The sequence below is a fragment of the Pipistrellus hanaki genome (assembly GCF_964339955.1).
Source record: "Pipistrellus hanaki genome assembly, chromosome: 1".
In the NCBI taxonomy this organism is placed as follows: Eukaryota; Metazoa; Chordata; class Mammalia; order Chiroptera; family Vespertilionidae; genus Pipistrellus; species Pipistrellus hanaki.
The window spans coordinates 140760953-140782108 of record NC_140503.1 but is presented as its reverse complement, the minus strand read 5'-3'; the positions used below and the strand labels follow the sequence as shown (position 1 = coordinate 140782108).

Sequence of the window (21156 nt, the reverse complement as noted above, 5' to 3'; positions counted from 1 at the left end):
GTCTATAACAGATGGTTTGAGGGTGATTTTCAGTAAAAGATGGAAGGTTCAACAAATGCATATGCTTTTCTTCCTGAAATCCTAACAAAACAAGAATATATATACATAAAAAGAGGTAATATGCAAATTAGGCTGGAGCACCATAACGGGTCACACCAGACAGGAAGAGGTGGAGTGCACACGTGAGGCCCGGAGCAGAGATGGAGACAGAGACAGGGGGGCCTGAAGTTGGCTGAGCCACCCTGCAGCCCCAGGCAGCCCCAGAGCGGACACAGGCGGGAGTAAGAGGGTTGGAAGTCGGGCATGGGTTCCAGCTGCCTGCCGCGCCGGTCTGGCCTGACTCCCGCGGTGGCCCTCGGGTGCCTCCTCGCTCGGCGGGAGGCAGGGTGCCTCCTCGCGCGATTTCATATTTCCCATTTCTACTTGTGCTGGGCCTCAGGACAGGAATAAAAAGACACACAAGCCATCTAAGCCCAAGAATAAAGAAATTGGGAAAAGAGACACCAGCAGCAAAGTATTAGAGCTAGAAAACGGGGACAGATAGTGAGCCTGTATTGTTGCATAACAAATTCACCAAAACTTAGTGGTTTAAAATCCCACAGTTTCTGTGAGTCAGGAATCCAGGCATGCTTCCGGCTGTTTCCAGGCGGGAGGCATGTTGTTGGCTGGAGCTGGAATCGTGTCTCAAGGCTTCCAAGCTCACTTAGTGTTTTCTTCAGCAGGATTCAGTTTCTCACGGGGGAATGAGCTTTGGGCTATGTTTCTCCCTGGCTAGTGGCCAGAGATTACACTCAATCCACATGGGCCTCTAACACAGCAGCTTGCTTCATCAAAGCATGCCAGCCCAGAGGCTGCAGGGCCAACCCAGCAGTGAAATCCCATCTCTGTTACTGTTGCATTTATTAGAAGCAAGTCACTGTGTCTTGCTCACAGGTTAACAATGGTGGAAATGCCAAGAATGGGATCAGAGAGGGCCATCTTTTTTTGTTTTAATTGAAATAGGGAGACAATTGCAGAGTCACAGGTAGTTTGTAATAAATAATACAGAGAGATTTGTGTACACTTTACCTATTTTTCCACAAAAGGCATTATTTTACAATACTGGTATAATAGTAAAACCAGGATGTTGATAATAATATTGATATAATCCATCAGCTTAATCATATTTCCCATTTCTACTTGTACTCGTGTGTGTGTGTGTGTGTGTGTGTGTGTGTGTGTGTGTGTGTTTAGTTCTATAAAAGTTGGTGCAGTTTCATCACATGTATGATTGTGTATCTACGACCACAATTAAGGATCCCTCATGTTAGAGGACTGAATTTAAAATCACATACTGTAGTACACCCAATGACTTACATCCCTCCAGCATTCAAAAATACATTTACCCTCGCTCAAGGCCCCAAAAGCCTCATCCCATTACAGCATCAACTCAAAGTCCAGAATCGTGTCCTCTGAATCATGTCCAGGCCTTTGAGTGCAGCACCTCCATCTGCAGGCCTTTGAAACAAAACGGACAGGTTATCTGCCCCCAACACACTTTGTTGCTGATCTGATGACACCTCATTGGCGTGAAGCAGCTGCTGGGCCTGCAGCTACTCCACCTTACTCTGGACCTTCCTTCCTTCCTTCCTTCCTTCCTTCCTTCCCTCCCTCCCTCCCTCCCTCCCTCCCTCCTTCCTTCCTTCCTTCCTTCCTTCCTTCCTTCCTTCCTTCCTTCCTTCCTTCCTTCCTTCCTTCCTTCCTTTAAAAATATATTTTATTGATTTTTTTACAGAGAGGAAGGGAGAAAGATAGAGAGTTGGAAATACCGATGAGAGAGAAACATCGATCAGCTGTCTCCTGCACACCCCCTACTGGGAATGTGCCCGCAACCAAGTGTGCCCTTGACCAGAATCGAACCTGGGATTCTTCAGTCTACAGGCTGATGCTCTATCTACTGAGCCAAACCGGTTAGGGCTTACTCTGGATCTTTCTAAGCTTCTCTGACTCCTGGGCCAGATGTGTGCGTTTTGCTTTGTGAGGAAGGGTGCAGCTTCTGCAGAATCCCTATGTCATCAAGATCAAGCAGGGACTGACACATATTTCAGCTTCAGCTCAGGTTGTACTTGTGGCTTTTAGCTTGTTTTTTCTCTCCCCGCTTTGTCTCTGTCTTCCTTTCCTGCCCGCCTGCCCTGTGACCTTCAGTTCTAGCATCAGACATGCGGATGACAGCCTTATAGAAACCACTTCACCAGTTCCCACAGTTGTTCAAAGCCAAGTCCTTGTAAGAAATCTCTGTGCATAGTAGTTTGTTTCTTTGGTTGAACCCCAACTAATACACAGTTCTGAAAGCTGATGATTAGGCGGTTATGGGGAAAGCCCAGAAACAACCAATTTATATCACTTAACCTTAGGATTTGATGGAACAAGTATCTCTATAAATATGGGGTAAATCATGGGCTGTAAACATAGCATTGTTTAAAAAGCTGTTCGAGAAGCTATTAGAACCCCAAATTCTCCTGCTCTGTACAGCTGGGCAGGTGCCTCTTTCCTACCTGGAAGGAATCTGAGAGTTATATTTCTTTGAGCTTGGGGACACCAGGCACAGTGGAGAACTAGCATATCCTATGGGACACAGGATAACTGAGGGAAAGTTAGCTTGCTGAAATTGAGACTCCAGCCATCTTTATCATATTGCAGAATGTGATTGCATCCTTCGAGCTGATTGGAAGAGCCTCTTCTGGAGAATTTGGCCAACCTAAAAGGAGAGACTTGATGCTGGAATTTTATAAAAGTTCTGAACAATATGATTGTCCTAGATATAAATTATTTGCTAAGTCTGAACAAATTAAAACAAAGATGTATACTTGTTCTAAAACCACCTTTAGAGAAGGTGGTTTTAGGACAAGTACCTATACTCTTCAAAGAAAGTCAGTCTTCTTTTATTTGTGAAAAGCTGTCTTTTTCTTCCAGGGGCACATCTAAGAAGGGTCACTCTCTGAATGTGCTGAGGGAGAAGGCGAGGGACGCCTATCAGTCATATTAGCTCTAGCAATCAGTGAGTGACAGGTGTCATCACCCATGTACCATCATAGCCACTAGGAAAGCAAGTAACTGCCAACGTGGTGAATAGTAACCTATGAAACTGCCTGCCACCGAGAGGGCATAGACCATCACAGAGGACACATGTAAAATGAAAGGGATAGATCCATAGTGCCTTGTAGTTCCCACTCAGCAAACATTTGTGGAATTGATAAGTGAGTGGGTGTTTTGATACCTGTTTTTCCCCCTTTAGTGCATATTTCCAAATTGCTTTTCTAATTATTTCCTTTCCCAGTGATCAGCTTTGCTTAAATTGTAACTATCTCACGCTAGAGAATTTTATGTGTTACACTTACTGTTTTAAATAATAGTGGAACAAGTGTGTCGCTTTGCATTTGTTTCTTGCATATATATATATATATATATATATATATATATATATATGTAATTTGGTAGGTATTTGTTTGCTTTGGTTACATTGAATATAGATGTACTGAACAGTTATTGTATTACTTATTTTTTTCTTTTTTTAAGTAAATTATTATCTGTGTACATATTTTAACATTGTGTATTACATATTTTTAAAATAAAATTTGTATTGTTAAAAATATTAGTAGTGGAACAAACTTTTAGGTCTTTATTATGTATACTATCCCAACTAATGTACCTTTTGCTTCTATGAATCTTGAAAGTCTTGCAAGGAAGTTTTTCGTAATATCTTGTCTCTAGTGCAATATTCCCAATGGGACTATATTCTGAGCCATTTATTACCCAACAGAATAACCAATTTTGAGGAGATAACAGCTCTCAGTCTTACTGCCCTTCCTTTCATCAAGCCTAGCTTTATTTTGCTTGATTTGGATCTGACACTTACCTCAAACATGAGTGACTCAATCTCTTTTGCTGGCTTTTAGATTTTCTTGAGGGAGCTGCAGACATATCTTTCATTTAAGCCACCAAAATTTCAGTAAAGAAGAAAATGAAAAACTCTGATAATTCCACCACTAAGAAATAGCCATACTAATATTTGATATTTTCCTTTCGGTCCTTTCTCTGTGCACAATCATGTTTGTGCATAATTGTTCTTAACAACCTGTGCCAAAGTCAAAAGTACAAACATGTACAGTGAGCATGCTAAACTCGCAGGCCGCGGCTGGCATGCAGCCCACAATGCATACAATGACGATTACAATACTCAAAAGAGAAATAGAAGTTATTGTGGGCCGTTGCTGGGTTCAGTACGAGTAAGGGTTGTTCACACACAGTGTAAAACATGTTGAAAATAGGCTTTGACTCCAAAGGGACTGGGTCAGTCACACGTGTCTATGGGTCCTCAGTGTCCAGAGCAATAGGCTGATGATATTTGAAGAAGTTATTAAAGGGATTTGTAAATGCATTTGTACACTTTGCCTGAAGTCAGAAATAAACGATGCCCCATGCATTTATGTATATCTTTTAAAATATATACATATATATTTTATTGATATTTTACAGAGAGGAAGGGAGAGAGATAGAGAGCTAGAAATATCTATGAGAGAGAAACATAGACCAGCTGCCTCTTGCACACCCCTACCAGGTATGTGCCCGCAACCAACATACATGCCCTTGACCGGAATCAAACCTGGGACCTTTCAGTCCGCAGACCGATGCTCTACCACTGAGCCAAACCGGTTTCGGCACATTTATGTATATCTATTTTTTCAATGTCAGTCAAGCATGTCAAACTCACGGCCCACAATGAATATTTTTGTGGCCCAGCCAATGTAACGGTATGTAAGAAACGTTTTAATAAAAATTTCGTAACTTAATTTTTACAATATCCTGCTATACATAATGAATAACGAACTACAGCATTTGCTAATGACTAATTACTATAATCGTTTTGCATTCATTTCCCTTAGGCGTCTTATGTGTAGATGCACCATTTCACTCCACTAATTCTAGCAGCAAATATTTCAGCAGCTGATTGCCACGTCATTACTCTTGTACTGACTTATTTGGTGTGTGCAAGCAGGAAATATTTCACTTTCAGAGAATAAGAAAAATAGGTTTATTTTCGTATGCTTATTAATTTGTGCAGTTATTGAATATCTGGTATGTTACTGCTAAAAAAATTAACTTTTATTAAAATGTTCTATTATTTTGTGTTAATGATTACTCATTCATTTCAGCCCTCTGTATTCAGTATGTCTCTATCGAAATAAATCTATGTTTCTATGAAAATTGAAGCTTTTGCTTTTTTTTGCTTGCCCACATAAACTTAAACCTTGTTTATTTGGCCGATGTTAGCCTTTGAGTTTGACATGCTTAGTGTACAGTATACTTTACATAGATTTGTTCTCTTCCAAGAAAGCAAGAACAAGTTATAAAACTGCAAATTATACATTTAAAAATGTTTTTAATGATTTCAGAAAGCAAGGGAGAGACAGAGAGAGATAGAAGCATCCTATATAATAATATGCAAATAGACCAAGAGGCAGAACAACTGAACAACCAATCAAAGTGTAATATGCTAATGATATGCTAAGGCTGCTCAACTGCTCGCTATGACATGCACTGACCACCACGGGGCAGATGCTCCAACTGGTAGGTTAGCTTGCTGCTGATAGATTGGGACTGAACAAGATGGGCTGGACACACCCTGGAGCCCTTCCACAGTCCCTCCCCAACCCAATCGTGCACCAGTTGGGTCCCTTAGCCTGGCCTGTACCCTATCTCAATCTGGGACCCCATATTTGTTGGGTTAATTTGCATACTCACTCCTGATTGGCTGGTGGGCGTGGTTTGTGGGTGTAGCAGAGGAATGGTCAATTTGCATGTTTCTCTTTGATTAGCTAGGATACTCACTTTCATCTAAATAAATAGCAAGTGAGAAAATAGCTTGGTAACAAATTAGAATTAGCAAAGATACAAAACCACTAAGTGGAAGTTAAGTAGGTCCAGTAGGAGAAGTAAAATGTCACATGACTTTTTCTAGTAAATACCACTAGTCTTTAAATAACTGCATTGTTTTAAAATGTACTTAAAGTAATGGTCTTTTTCCAGAACTCTTTCTTGCTGATGACGTACATGCAACAAAGAGAATTGTCAACTTAATACTAAGCTTCTTACAGGACCTACTTATTACCCTCCTCAAAATGACTTCAGACACACCAGCAATCCCAGTTGTTTTTAAATCCGTTATTGAGAATTAGATCTCCTTCTGTTGTTCCTCCTGAAATTATCAAAAGCTTTTATGCCATTATTGGAGTTAGTCTCTGGTTGTGTTTTGGGGTCATGTTGCTTCTGCCTGAGAAATTACAGTAATCATAATAAAAGAGCAACCGTGATGTTGCACTGACTGAGGGCTAAGAACTTCACGTGCCTAACCATCTTTAATGCTTATGTCAACCTGTGAGGTACTCTCCTGTGAGGTTACCTCCATTGTATAGACGAGGATACTTGAGATTGTGAGAGGTTAACGTACCTAGATCACGTAGGTATTAAATGACGTTTGGATGCCCATCCCTGCCTGCCCACGTTAGCTGTGCCTTTAAATACTTCGTACTCGCCAAAACAGGTTGACCAGGAATCAAACCGTGATCTCTCCTGGTTCATAGGTCAACACTCAACCACTGGTCACACTGGCCAGGCCAACCGAGTTTATGTTAAACAAACAAAAGTAATAAGGAATATAAAAGCTAATGTCTATGAAATTTGAAATGAAATATTAAATAACCAAATTATTTATTGGCAAAGAGTTTTGAATGGATGGCAACTAAACTGTTAAGGAAAGCTTACTAGGAGAAAAGATCGAAAAGGAACTTTAGGATTTTGAAAAGCAATTGTGTGACTTCAGAGATGTTTCATTTTAAATAGAAATAGTACATGTTGGGGTACTGAGATGGGGAAGAGTCAGGAGGGGTTGATATGGAGGGGGAATGAATTTTAAATTGGGGTTTGCTTGAGGCAGAGGGGAGGAAGGTGGGGTTCAGAAGGGTTAAGAATCTGGGCAAGGGTCCTGCAGATGGAAGCAGGACTCAAACGCAGGCAGCCTGGCTCTGACCACAGCACACTTGTTCGGCTTCCTGGCTGGAATTTTAATAGAATAGAGTTTAGGAAGAGGGCATCTGAGGGCGTAGGCATGGAGCCAGCAGAGGGTGGGACAGGTGGAGCAGCAGTTTGGGACTTGCTGCTGGAGGATTTTTTGTGGGTGTTGCTTGGTAGGGTCTCAGAGAATTTTAGATCAAGTTTCCTTCTTGATGCCCCCTAAGTTTTAAAATTCAGTCTGTCCTCTTGAGAACTTTTAAGAGCTTAAGCTTTTCTCCAACCTAGACCTATGATGACACAACCTTTTTATGAACATGACCATTCAGATGCAGCTCTATTATAGGACCTGTATAGCTCATACCAGGTGGCTGTTGTCAGTTTTTCATTTGGCGATCTAAGGGAAAAGATGTCAGTGCCCCTGACTCCATAGTCAGATATTGCATGCTTTACAAACTGTTGCAGTACACCGGTTGGAAATAGCTGACCTAAAGCAATAGTAGACTAGAACTCTTTGGGGATTTAACTTTCAAAGATTTTGCGTGCTTCTGATGGAGTCCACCCGCTAGCCAATCTGTTGTTCCCAGGCTAGACTGACAGACAGACACCTTCTCTGTGTCACCCTGACTTCACTGCGGATGTACTCCTCTTCCCCTTTGTTCGACCCGTCCCCAGTGATCTGTGGGGAATGGACCCGGGGTTCCCTGGGAGCGTGAAGCTGTAGCTTCCTGGTGAAGCTGCCCAGATGGCCATGCTTATCATATCTGGCCTCCCCTTTGCTTTCTTTCTATTATTAATATTAATGAACTAGCTAATTACAATGATAACACTCCCATCTAATTCCTAGACCTCATTCAAATTTTGCCTCCCTCCCCCCCCCCCCCCCATAATGTTCTTTATTGCTTCAAGTTCAGACTCACAGTTGAATGTAGTTGTCGTGTCTCCTTTAATCTAGGACAGTCACATTCTTTTCTTGACTTTCAATGATTTTCACTCCTTTGGAGACATTTTGTAGAATGTCTCCCTTTGGATTTGTCTGCACTTCCTTGTGGTCTGATTCAGATGATACACCATTGTCAGGAATATCACAAAATGGTTACGTGTATTATTTTCCATTGCAGGGTTTTGCTTTGCCCCACAAATGATAATGTTCATTTTAATCACTGAACTAAGTCTGGTGTCTGCCAGAATTCTTCCCTTTGAAGTTACTATTGTTTCCTTTGGGGTTAATGCTTTTGTGTGGAGGCATATTAAAACGATGTAACTATCTTGTCCCTTATCAAACTTTTTATTTATTTACTAGAGGCCCAGTGCACGAAATTTGTGCGGTGGTGGGGGAAGGGTCCCTTCAGCCCAGACTGGACTCTCTCCAATTCGGGACCCCTCAGGGGATGTCTGACTGCTGAGGATTGGGCCTAAACTAGCAGTTGGACATCCCTCTCACAATGATCACCCTGTATGATCACCCCTGTCTCTGCCTTCTGGCCTGGTTGCCCCTTACTGCCCCTCACTGCCCCCCTCCCCCCATGGCCTGGATGCCCCTCACTCTCCTTCTCTGCCAGCCTGGTTGCCTCTCACTGCCCCCTCTCCCTTCCAGCCTGCTCGCCCAATGCAGCCTGCTGTTTGGTCACATATTATCCTTTTATTATTAATTTGCATATTACCCATATGATCAATTTGCATATTACCCTTTTATTAGTACAGATTTATTTATTTTTTAACTTGTTTCATGAGTGCATTTTCAAGCTTTTTATTTACTTAATTATATTAGGATGAACTCATTGTTTCTTCTATCTTTTTTTATTGCATTTATTAGGATGATGCTAGTTAACAATAATACAGGCTTCAGGTGCACAATTCTATACATTTCCTGTTTTTTTCCAACCTGTTGTTATTTATTTTAATGCTCAAGTTGTGCCATTTTTAACTATTGAGTCTGCTTCTGAATCCTTTTGCTATGTCTCTTATCCTTCATTGAACACTTTCTTGCTCTCCAGTAAAGCAAGATGCTCCAGGTTTATGTTGTCCTTATATCCCAGCCCTGAAGTTAGCCATTTCTCCAAGGAGCATGGTTCCTTCTGGATGAGAGTGGTATTTAGAAGCAAATATCTGGATGCTAGATATGCTCATTGTTACAAGTGCTACTGTTCATGGGTCCCCTCGGAAAGAGTATGTATATTTACATAAGTGTAAAAATATAAATATGTAAAATTTAAAACATATACATTAAACATTTGCATCTTTGAAAAGTGATATTTATCTTGTTTCACTTATTTATATCTGCTTATAATTTTACATATTAAAAAACCACAATTCATACCAGCACTTCCATTACAGTACTACAGGATTCATGCTTATTTTCTTTGGTGCCATATGGTAGCTCCCAGGATACATTTGACTTTCATTCTTGATATATTTTATCAGTTTTCTTATGTGTGACAGTTTTGTCATCTGTGTCATCACCATTTCCCCTTCCTCACTGGATTTGGGTTCTAATACCTTGTTCTGAGCCTACCTATAATCAGCAGCCCTTTTCCCTCATTCAGGCTCTGAGACTCCATGTGCAGGCTCTGAGACCCCATGTGCAGGCTCTGAGATGCCATGTGCAGGCTCTGAGACTCCATGCCGGCTGCCCCTAATATATATATTTTTTTAAAAATTTATTCATTCAGAGTCATTCTGAAAAGGGCACTCATGGAGTGGGGAGAGGAGTGGCCTGATAGCGGGCATCTGACTCTTAGTGTAGCTGGAGGGCATCTACACTAAGAGTCAGATGCCCGCTATCAGGCCACTCCTCTCCCCACTCCATGAGTGCCCTTTTCAGAATGACTCTGAATGAATAAATTTTTTTTAAAAAATATATATTTTATTGATTTTTTACAGAGAGGAAAGGAGAGGGATAGATAGCTAGAAATATCAATGAGAGAGAAACATTAATCAGCTGCCTCCTGCACACCCCCTACCGGGGATGTGCCTGCAACCAATGTACATGCCCTTGACTGGAATCGAACCTGGGACCCTTCAGTCCCCAGACCAATGCTCTATCTACTGAGCCAAACCGGTTTCGGCAGAATGAAGAAGTTTTAAGAATAAAAAATTAAATTAAATTTGTATCTGACACACTGTGGTGAAAATAGAGCCCCAGAAGCAAAAAGGTGGGAGAAAATATTTAAATTTATAGAAAATTTGTTAATAGAGGCCAAAAGGCAAAGAATTGTCTTCAAGGGTTTGAATGGAAATAGTTAATCTAGAATTCTATATCCAATAAACTATCATTTCAACAAAATAAAGTCTGAGAGACTTAAAGAATCTTATTAAAAGTTCTCTGGAAGAAAAAAATTGAACACAAAAGAAAGGATGCAAGAAAAAAAATGGAGAGCAAAATACTCAGAAATCTTATAGATGAATCTAACAAGTAGTAACTATATATACCAATACTCATGACAACAATTTGGGGAGTTCCAAAAAATAAGCTAAAAATAGTTCCTTCTTAATGATGATTGATGCAACTTAAGATCTTTATTATTGTTCAGTAGAAGGGTAGAGAAATTAACTTTACACTCTAAACTAAGAATATTTCAAAATGCACAAGGCAAACAGTAAAAGGATAGAGAAACAAACAAACATGTACTTCCAAATTAACAGAGGGTGAAAGAGTATAAAAAACACTAGTTCAGTTGTCAGAAGACAAAAAGGAAGAAAGAAGCAAAGGAAAATCAGAATAAATAGCACAAAATAAGATGGCAGATATCAAACTTTATGTGAAGTAATAAATGTAAACAGATTAAACTCAACAGTGAGAAGAACAGAATATATTAACAGATATTGAGGGTTTACTACCCATACATTTGTTATCATTGAAAACACTATTAAAAGCTGTAGTGAACAAAATTTAACACGTAAGGAAGGAGTGAGGATGCAGAAGAAATGCTGAATAAGGAAATGGGTAAAATAATAAGCATAGAAAATGAATAAGAACTCAATAATTTAAAACCCTGTTTTATGGACCACTTAATGTGGTGTTCTATGGAACGTGTGAACCAAGCAAGTAAACCCCTCAGGTAGATCATTATTGTTTTGTTTTGAAGCTTGTTCTTGGGCTCATTAGTTTTCCACCCTGTGGTGTGTCATGATTTTTTAATAGAACCTCACACTGAGCTCCAAGCTTTTATCGTTTATTTTGCTTTTCTGATAAAAATCTAACTGCCCAAAATAGCTCTCTTTTGAACTCTTCTGACTTCCCATTTATTAATTATAAATAACGTACTTTTAAGCCAATATGTTCTAATATTTCAACATGTTGGTAACAGACTAGAGTGGACAAGCAAATTAGTCTAATATCTTCTCTCTAGATTGTGATCCTTCATTATTTGCTCTCAAAAGTACTTCCTTCTTGAAATGAAAAAAAGGGAGAGAAGAAAGGAAGGAAAAAAGGAAGGATGAAAAAAAAATATCTACCAGAATATAATTTCAGGGGTCCTGCTGAGGTCAGTCTCCAGAGAATGGGGGAATGACTGGCCTAAATGCCAAATGCTTAGAAGGGACTTAATTGTGACCTGGCTGAGAGAAAGATAGCTGAGATGTGGGAGTTATTGTCAGTTACTAGTCAGATGCTATATGTAGCACTTCTGTTTTAGTCATGTTGTGGATTAACTTCTTCGAATGCCTAGATCAAAAAGATTTATTTCAATAGTGATGATTCATGTAGTACCTGAGAGAGACTGAAGTATTTGTGTGTGCTACGAAATGGATTTTGATAGGAAGATTTAAAATCTAGAAGTCAGAAGAGTTCATCTAAAAAGGGTGGTAGTACATGATGAGTTCGGTGTGTTTTTTGGTGGGAAGATGAGAGTTAAGAGTTGACCATGAAACATAGGTACACTGGACAGGGCTTCCAGGCAAGGGTGGGAATAAGTACAAAGGCAAGGAAGTATGCAACAATGTGCCAAGTTCAAGAAATTGCAATATGTTTGGCATTTCTGGAATACAGGATTGGCAGGTAGGTGGTGCTGGAGAATGATAAGGAATCATGCTGGGGAAGTAGACAGGAATCAACTCATGGAACGTTTTACTTGGAATTGGTCTTTTTGCAAGGGAGAGCAAATAGACGTCTTTAAATTGAGAAATGGTTTGCTTTATGTTGTTTTAGAAGATTGGAATAGATCTTAATCTGGACTGGATTGGTGGGAGAAGCCAGTGAGGAAGCGGTTACAGTGGTTTAGGGGTGAGATGGTGAGGATCTGAGCTTAGGGCAGAAGAGGTGGAGCTAGAAAGGAGAGGTTGAATTTGAGGGCTCTGTGTGAAATAGAATCAGGCCTCAGTGACAATTTAATTGTAACTACTGGTCTACAGTTCATCAAGGTAAGGAATAAAAGAGAGATTCGGGTCTATGGAGGAACAAGAAAAAACTCAGGTAAAGCGGTGTTGAGATCTGTGGCCTGTCAGGGTGTCTCCAGCAGGAAGCTTGTTGCTTGTGATGCCAAAATGTGTCTTTGTTTGATTCTGAACCTTATGAAAATCTGCTTGGTTAGATGAAGACTACTACAAATCTGGGATTGTAAAGCAACATGAAGCAAAGAATATATTCCCGTCCCTAGCTGGTTTGGCTCAGTGGATATATATATATATAGAGAGAGCGCTGGCCTGAGGACTGAAGGGTCCTGGGTTCGATTCTGGTGAGGGGCATATGCCCAGGTTGCCAGCTCAATCCCCAGTGTATGTGTGCACGTGTGTGTTGGGGGACCTGCAGGAGGCAGCTGGTCAATGATTCTCTCCCAACATTGATGTTTCTATCTCTCTATCCCTCTCCCTTTCTCTATGAAATCAATAAAAATATATTTTTTAAAAGGGAGGAGGGAGAGGAAATAAAATATTCCCCAAAGAAGTTTGAAAATACATTTTTAGGATCCTAAAATTGTTACAACTTTATCATTCAATCATCCTGTAGTATATCTTAAAGGAAAAAATACAAAGATTTATGTGCAAAGATGATTAGAATCAGTTTAGTTGTAATGGTAAAAAGTTGAATACAGTACATAGAAAATAAACTGGAAGGTATATATCACTGTTAACTGTAATAATTTTAGATGTGGCATTATTAGCGATTTTTATTTTTTTATTTTGAGAGTATGTGATTTATGGATTTGCTAAAATGATCATGCATTCATTTCCGACTAGAAAAAATATGTAGAAAAAATGGAAATGTCCAACAATAGGTAAGTAGATTCTGGTATACCCATAGGATAAATGGTTATAGAGCTGTTTAAATAAAATAACTTAAAATAATGAGACATTTTTAATTAAATAGGTAAATCTTATAAAACATTAATGTTCAGCTCTCAAATAATCCATTATGATCTTTTAAGCAATCCTATATAATATAATCCTAATATGCTAAGTGTCCCACCATTTATTCAACCTCTCGACCAGTCACTATGATGTGCACTGACCATCAGGGGAGACCCTCCAAATGGTTGGTTAGCTTGCTGCTAGGGTCCAGCCGATGGGGACTGGGTGAGACAGGCCAGACATGGACACGTCCTGGAGCCCTCCCACAGTCTCTCCCCTGCCCCTATCATGCACCAGTGGGGTCCCTCCGCCTAACCTGCACCATCTCCCAATCTGGAACCCCTCAGGGGATGTTGGAGAGCCAGTTTTGGCCCAATCCTCACAGACCAGGCCGAGAGACACCACCGATGCATGAATCCATGCACTTTTCCTCTAGTATATATATAAAGGCTGGCATAAAAGAATTCAGGTTGGTGGGATTGTGGATGCTTATTTTCTTTATTCTCAAAAAAGTTTTCTGGTTTCTGTAGGGCTTTTGCTTATTATTTTTTCTACTTTTCGTGAAATAGGCTGTTTTTTTCTTTCTTCTTTTCTACCACTTTAGAAACTACAGACTAAGTAGTTTCCTTAAGTGGAAGAGGCTCCTGCCACTGCTGCTGTGCTCACCAGCTATGAACCCAGCTCCTGCATTGAGTGTCTGCCCCCTGGTGGTCAGTGTGCATCATAGCTACCATTTGTTCCACCATTGGGCCGAAACTGGCTCTCTAACATCCCCTGAGGAGTCCCAGATTGTGAGAAGGTGCAGGCCAGGCCAAGGGAAGGATCCCACCCGTCTAGGATCAGGGATGGGGAGGGATGGTGGGAGGGCTCCAGGATGTGTCTGGCCGATCTCACGCAGTCCCAGTTGGCCAGACCCCAGCAGCAAGCTAACTTACTGGTCAGAGCATCTTCCCCCTGGTGGTCAGTGCACATCATAGCGAGTGGTTGAATGGCCTTAGCATATCATTAGCATATTACACTTTGATTGGTTGAATGGACGACTGGACACTTAGCATATTAGGCTTTTATTATATAGGATAGCTTTTTAGACAAAGTTTCAAGGTTTTCATTATCTTTTCCCTCCCCTGAACATGACAGGAACTTTCGTATGTTGTAGGAGTCCACTGAATATAATATACCAAATATTATTTAGCATTTTTGTACTAATTTTAACACACAAACTGGTCTAAAAATTTTAAACAATAAATAATTTAATTACCAACATACTTTACAGCTTCGGTGTTTGTGTTAGTTTCCTGAGGCTTCCATTAATAAAGTACCTCAGACTGGGAGGGTTACACAGATTTTTTTACTCACAGTTTCTGGAAGCTGAGATGTCAGCAGTATTGGTTTCTTCTAAGGCCTCACTCTTGCCGAAACCGGTTTGGCTCAATGGATAGAGCGTCGGACTGCGGACTGAAAGGTCCTGGGTTTGATTCCGGTCAAGGGCATGTACCTTGGTTGTGGGCACATCCCTGGTGGGGGGTGTGCAAAAGGCAGCTGATCAATGTTCCTCTCTCATCGATGTTTCTAGCTTTCTATCGCTCTCTCTTCCTCTCTGTACAAACTCAATAAAATATATAAAAAAAAATAAAATAAAAAATAAGGCCTCACTCCTTGGCTTGTCGATGGTCATCGTTAGGGTTTGGCCATTGATGCGGGGTGTGAAAGAATTCACAACTAAAAGAGATGCAGAGAGGGAGTTTATTATCCTTCCCAAGAGAGCTAGTCAATACAGGGCAGGCAATAAAGAGTAGCCTGTTCTTTTAAGTATAATAGACTGTTGCTAAATGACAGTGAAGGCAGGGGAATTCTGTTGAGGTTGAGTAGATATCTGGGGTTGTCTTGAAAAGTTAGTTTGTTGCTTTCCAAGAGACAGTCCAGCAGTACTTAGGAGGTGTCTTAGTGTTTTTCCCAAGCCTGTAAAACATACTTAGAGTAAAAGTTACGAAAAGAGGTTTATTTGAAGGGGAAGAGGATAGGGAACTTTCTACTAACTGGAAACACCTTGGTGCAAGTTATCCCTGAGATGTGAAAACAGCAGGGAAGAGATGGATGCAAGAATGTAGCCTTGCTTCTGAGAATGACAGCCTGCAGCTGCCTTTTATGCATTTGGAATTAAGAAGGGGAGGTAAGGAAGATTACATAAAGGGGAGGAAGGTAGGCCAGAAATTCTCTATGGCCAAAACCGGTTTGGCTCAGTGGATAGAGTGTCAGCCTGCGGACTGAAGAGTCCCAGGTTCGATTCCGGTCAAGGGCATGTACCTTGGTTGCGGACATATCCCCAGTGCAGGAGGCAGCTGATCCATGTTTCTCTCTCATCAATGTTTCTAACTATCTCCCTTCCTCTCTGTAAAAAATCAGTAAAATATATAAAAAAAAAAAAAAAAAAAAAAAAAAAGAAAAAGAAAAAGAAAAATTCTCTATGATTGGATTACAGGATAGTTAACAGGATTGTGTTCTCTTTTTGAGGGTGGTCTGAAAAAGAGGCATTTCAATGGACAGGGCTAGTTTAAGGCAAAGTTAAACCATTTACTAAGTCATGCCTGAGTCATGACTACCCACCGTGACCTGCCCAGGTAGAAATTTATGACCAGATCACCCTTTAAGGTTACTTGTGGTTAGATTTCTTATAGACCTCCTTTACTATCCACAGCTTTATAATATGAAGGGACCAAGCAGATGTTATATCCAACTAAAAGGAAAAATAAAATGGCACAAATGTTAAGGAAAAAAGATTGGTAAGATGTATTGCAAAAGGATATAAAACTGGTATTTCCATAGTGGGGAGGAAGTCCCTTCGATCACTACCAGGTTGGACAGAATTTACATACCTACCAGTTTCCTCCAGTTAACAAATAGTTGCAAAGTGCCTCCAGCCCCTCCTGCCAGTGGGCCACGGGGTTGGTGGCACAGTAACGTCTGAGGTGTGAGGATTGCGGGGCCGGCGGCCACGGAGGCCTGGCTAAACGAGCTGGTGTCTGTGGGCGACCTGCCGAAGTTTGAAAAGAAATTCCAATCTGAGAAGGCAGCAGGCTCGTGGTCCAAGAGCACGCAGTTGGAGCATGCCTGGTGCTTGGTGAGAAGCAGGTACAACAATGACATCTGTAAAGGCAATGCACGGCAGGAGGAGCTGTCGCTCAAAGGGAGCAACGAGGAGCTGCGGGATTATGCCTTCTCCCTGGCTGTGGGGAACTGCCGGCTCACGGAATATGAAAAGGCCCTACAGTATGTGCGAGGGCCGCTGCGGACAGAACCCCAGAACAACCAGGCCAGAGACCTGGAAGGGCTCATCGGCAAGGCCATGAAGAAAGATGGACTGGTGGGCATGGCCATTGTTGGAGGCATGGCCCTGGGTGTGGCGGGACTGGCTGGACTCGTCTGATTTGCTGTATCCAAGTCCAAATCCTAAATGAGACTGCCCCTCTGCCTCTGCCCAGGAGCACACTGGAGCCCATGGAGAACACACAGAGAGGGGCCCATCCATTCTCGCCATGTCCCTTCCTTCTCCTGCACCCGTCACTGCCCTCTGTGGCCCCAGCCTCCTCTCCCCTGAGATCTGTCCTCTAGCCTCAGACCGTGTGCTGCTTTAGAATGACTGTAAATAAAATTGGGCTTTGACTTGCGGGGAAAAAAAAAAAAATTGCCTCCAAAACAATGAACAGGGATAAATTGTGATCACTTGGAAACATGTGCTGTGGACAGTGCATAAGCTCCCACTGGATAAGCTTTTCCTGAGGAACCCAGAACCCTCTTGGCTGTCCGCTTGAGCCTGCCTATCACATTGTGTTTCTCTTTTGTTTTGGGGACACGGAAATACATTGTTTTTGAGCATGGAGCACAGGGGTCCCTTACTTGGATGGAGATTGCATCTTCGTTTTCTTAATAAAAAAGTTATTTAATCTATTATATTGTAGATGGTGACATTACTCTAGGAGCAACCTGATCTTGTTACTTGGCCCCAATGTGTAATCATACATTTCCTTTCACTAATGGCTGCTCTCCTTTTACTTTGAAACTCAAACAGATCTCTCCCGTGTTAATATTTTCTCTCTCTTTTTTTATAAATACATTTTATTGATTTTGTACAGAGAAGAAGGGAGAGAGATAGAGAGCTAGAAACATCGATGAGAGAGAGTCATCGATCAGCTGCCTCTTGCACACCCCCCACTGGGGATATGCCCTCAACCAAGGTACATGCCCTTGCCCGGAATCGAACCCGGGACTCTTCAGTCCCCAAGCTGACGCTCTATCCATTGAGCCAAACCGGTCTCGGCGTACTTGGTATATCTTGAAGCTGGAATCCCATCTTAGTTCTGACTGCAAAGCCTGTACTTTTTCCACTAGATTGTCAGGGCCAGCAGGAAAGAGGAAAAGGCCCTGAAGTTGGTCCTTGAGAGAATAACAGTTTGTTAGATAGAAGTAGATAAAGAAAGCACTTTAATGACACAAAGCACATTTGCCTGTGTTACGAAGCGAGTCCCCAAGAGATGAACCACCGGGGCCAATTTGATTAAGCATGCTAGAGTTTATTACAGATTCGAATCCGGGCTCAAACCTTGGCTGACGCAGCAGCGGGCAAACACCCAGGTGAGAGCCCCGATGGAGGGGCAGTCCCTCCTCTTATACCTCCTTTTCCCATCCCATCCCACTGTTGGTCTCTCACTCTCTGATTGGCCCCTCAGGACAAAGAACTGGCCGTCTTTAGCTGTTCCTTAGGTGATTTACACAACCTGGCCTGTTTTGCTTCAAACAGAATGTCTGTCCTGACTCCCAACGGGAGTGCAGGATGCTGCGGGTTTTTTATGACCCCAATTTCCCAGCCAGATCTGGAGGGAGGTCTGCATGTTCCACCCCAAAGGCACTGAGTTACGACTGACTTTATTTTTTTTAAACCTTTCCCCCCTGGCCTGGTCTGTCTCTAGAGTCCTTATCTCTTGGGCAGACTGGCCGACAGTCACAGCCTGGGGCGCAAATGGAATAAAGAATAAGTGTTAAAGCTGGGAGGTGAGTTAGCCTTTAGGCGTGTGTTATGTTTTGCACTTGCTTAATGCTTTGTTTTAATCTTTACATCAGCTCTGCAAGACAGATGTTGCTATCCTCAGGTAACCCTTGAGAAAGCTCTTGAAGCACAGAGTGGCCCCTCTTATAACTTATCTGGAATGGCCCAGCTTTAAGTGGCTGAATTAAATTTAGAAGTCCCTTCTTTTCAACCCTGGGGTCTTTATTCTTTCTACTTCATATAAGGCTTAGGGGTTTTAACAGGGATGTGAAGTGACTAGAATTGGATTTAGGAAACATAGTGATGAAGGGGAAGCCGGAGTCAGCTTTTTGACCTGATACTATCATTGGAAGGCCTGAACCCTTAACCCAGCACTAAAATGTGGAATTAAATGCAGAAACTTAAGTGCCTTGAAAGCCATTGAGGGTCAGCTACTCGTGATGTGGTCTGTACATCTGCAACTTCAGTACAATCCTGGGGCTTATTAAAAATGCAAATTCTAGCCGGGGCCGGTTTGGCTCAATGGATAGAGCGTCGGCTTGGGGACTCAAGGGTCCTGGGTTCGATTCCGGTCAAGGGCATGTACCTTGGTTGCGGGCATATCCCCTGTAGGGGGTGTGCAAGAGGCAGCTGATCGATGACTCTCTCTCATCGATGTTTCTAACTCTCTATCTCTCTCCCTTTCTCTGTATAAAAATCAATAAAATATATTTTAAAAAATGCAAATTCTATACACTCTGACCTTAGACTTATTAGAACAAAAATTCCTGGGCGTGGAGTCCAGGAATCTGAGGTGTAAGCAAGCCCTCCAGGTGATTGTTAGTCACACAAATGCTTGAGAAAACCCTGATAATTTTCTCTGGCCACTCTGCCTTTCAGCATTTCCTGGTGTTACCAGCAAGACCACGAGACCTCAGTTCTTGTCTTCTTGAAGGAAAGAGTTCAATCAAGGGACAAATTGCAGCAAAACAAGCAAGAATTTATTGGCCACACAAGAACACATTTCCTTAGAACAGTGAACTAAGGAAGGGCATAGAGGAAGCAACAGGAGAGCTTAGGTGGGGCTGCTTTGGCTCACGGGGAAGCCAGAGAACAAGGACTTTGGAGACAGGTTCAGGGGTTTAGCCCAGAGCAAAATGCCGCTGCCCATTGCTCCTCTGGTTGCAAGTCTTGTGGGGCCTGTTAGAGTTCAGGGGATGCATACCTGTGTGGGGAGGTGAGGGGAGAGGGGGTCGCAGGGGCATGCTGGCCTGAGGGAGAGGGAGGGATGGGTCCTTGGCGTTGAGGGTGTTTATCTCTCTCTTGCAGGTGGAAATCTTAGGAGAGGTCTCTGGGGAGGGTCTCCATATAACATCAGCTTTCCAGGTGTGCTCTTTCAGGGTTCGGTTCTCCACTGATTGGTCAGCACCAGGGCTGAAGTCATTATTAGTAAACGTAGCTGGTCCTGAGGCAGTCACTGAGTCACTTGTCGAGTTTGCTGCTTTTTTTTTTTTTTTTTTTTTTTATATCTTTTATTGATTTTTGTACAGAGAGGAAAGGAGAGAGATAGAAAGCTAGAAACATCAATGAGAGAGTCATTGATCAGCTGCCCCTTGCACACCCCCCACTGGGGATATGCCCGCAACCAAGGTACATGCCCTTGACCAGAACCGAACCCGGGGCCCTTCAGTCCCCAAGCCGACGCTCTATCCATTGAGCCAAACCGGTCCTGGCCGAGTTTGCTGCTTTTGTGGGCCTGGAGCTGACATACAATTGAGGCCTAGATGTTATCTTTAGGGAGGAAAAGGTCAGAGGGTCTGAATCCCATGACCAGCAAAATGCTAGTGGAGAAAAAGTTTACAAGGTCCTTGCTTTCCAAGCTTTGCCCCTTTCTAGGCATCCAGAGCTTTCTGCACTGGTGTTTCTGCACCTGGCCCATTGTCCCTGCTCTGCTCATGTCTTTCTGTCTTTGTAACACTGGTTATCAAAAGGGTGCATCTTTTTTTTTAAAATTAATTAATTATATTTATTATAAATTTCTTTCTTGATTATGGTATCACATAATTGTCCTCATCCCCCCATTCCCATCCCAAACCCCTCCCCACATATGCCCACCCCCTGTTGTCAGTGACCATTGGTTAGGCTTATATGCATGCACACAAGTCCTTTGGTTGATCTCTCCCCTTTTGCCCCCACCCTTCCCTACCTTCTCTCTGAGGTTTGACAGTCTGATTGTTGCTTCTCTGTCTCCAGGTCTGTTTCTGTTCATCAGTTTATGTTGTTCACTATTTCCCCTAGATGCGTTAGATCATGAGATACATGGAATTCCCTTATAAGGACCGAAACTGAGACAAGCCACAATGGTTATGCTGAGAGGCAAATGAATCAGTCTGTAGTGAGTTCCTTTCTGGGCCAACAGCTCTTTTGAGTCCCCAATGTCAAACAGTTCCTTATGTGTACATGTCAGCCATGGTATTTCACATCTGGTTGGTGGAAAAATGGTGGTGATGCAGGTCCGACCGTCTCTGGTTTGGTCCTGGGCATCCTTCAGTGACGCACAGCTGCTGTCTGCTAGTATGGCAAGGCGTTGTCAGCGTCTTCCATCTCTGAACGGTTTCTCTTCTGTCTTCATGGCTGGAGCACTCCTGTCAGTTCCTCTCTGTTGCAGGAATCCACATGGTCTCGGAGTTGTTTTAGCTGCGTGATGGTGTGTCTTTGAAGGTGGAGATCCCAGTGTCCGCGGGTCTGCAGCTGGGGTAGCAGGATATTGGCTGCAGTGTGTGCTGGGTCGTGGGGCAGCT

General features: G+C 42.3%; 1 protein-coding gene and 1 pseudogene across 3 annotated transcripts in view; both read left to right on the top strand.

Annotated features, from left to right (window-relative positions):
* The window catches only part of MCUB (mitochondrial calcium uniporter dominant negative subunit beta), an 85674-nt gene that overhangs the window by 37028 nt on the left and 27490 nt on the right, over positions 1-21156 (top strand). The window lies entirely within an intron of this gene.
* LOC311612526 (mitochondrial fission 1 protein-like) lies at positions 15430-17086 on the top strand (annotated as a pseudogene). The gene is made up of 2 exons: positions 15430-15505; positions 16302-17086. The product of its transcript is annotated as a mitochondrial fission 1 protein-like (transcript).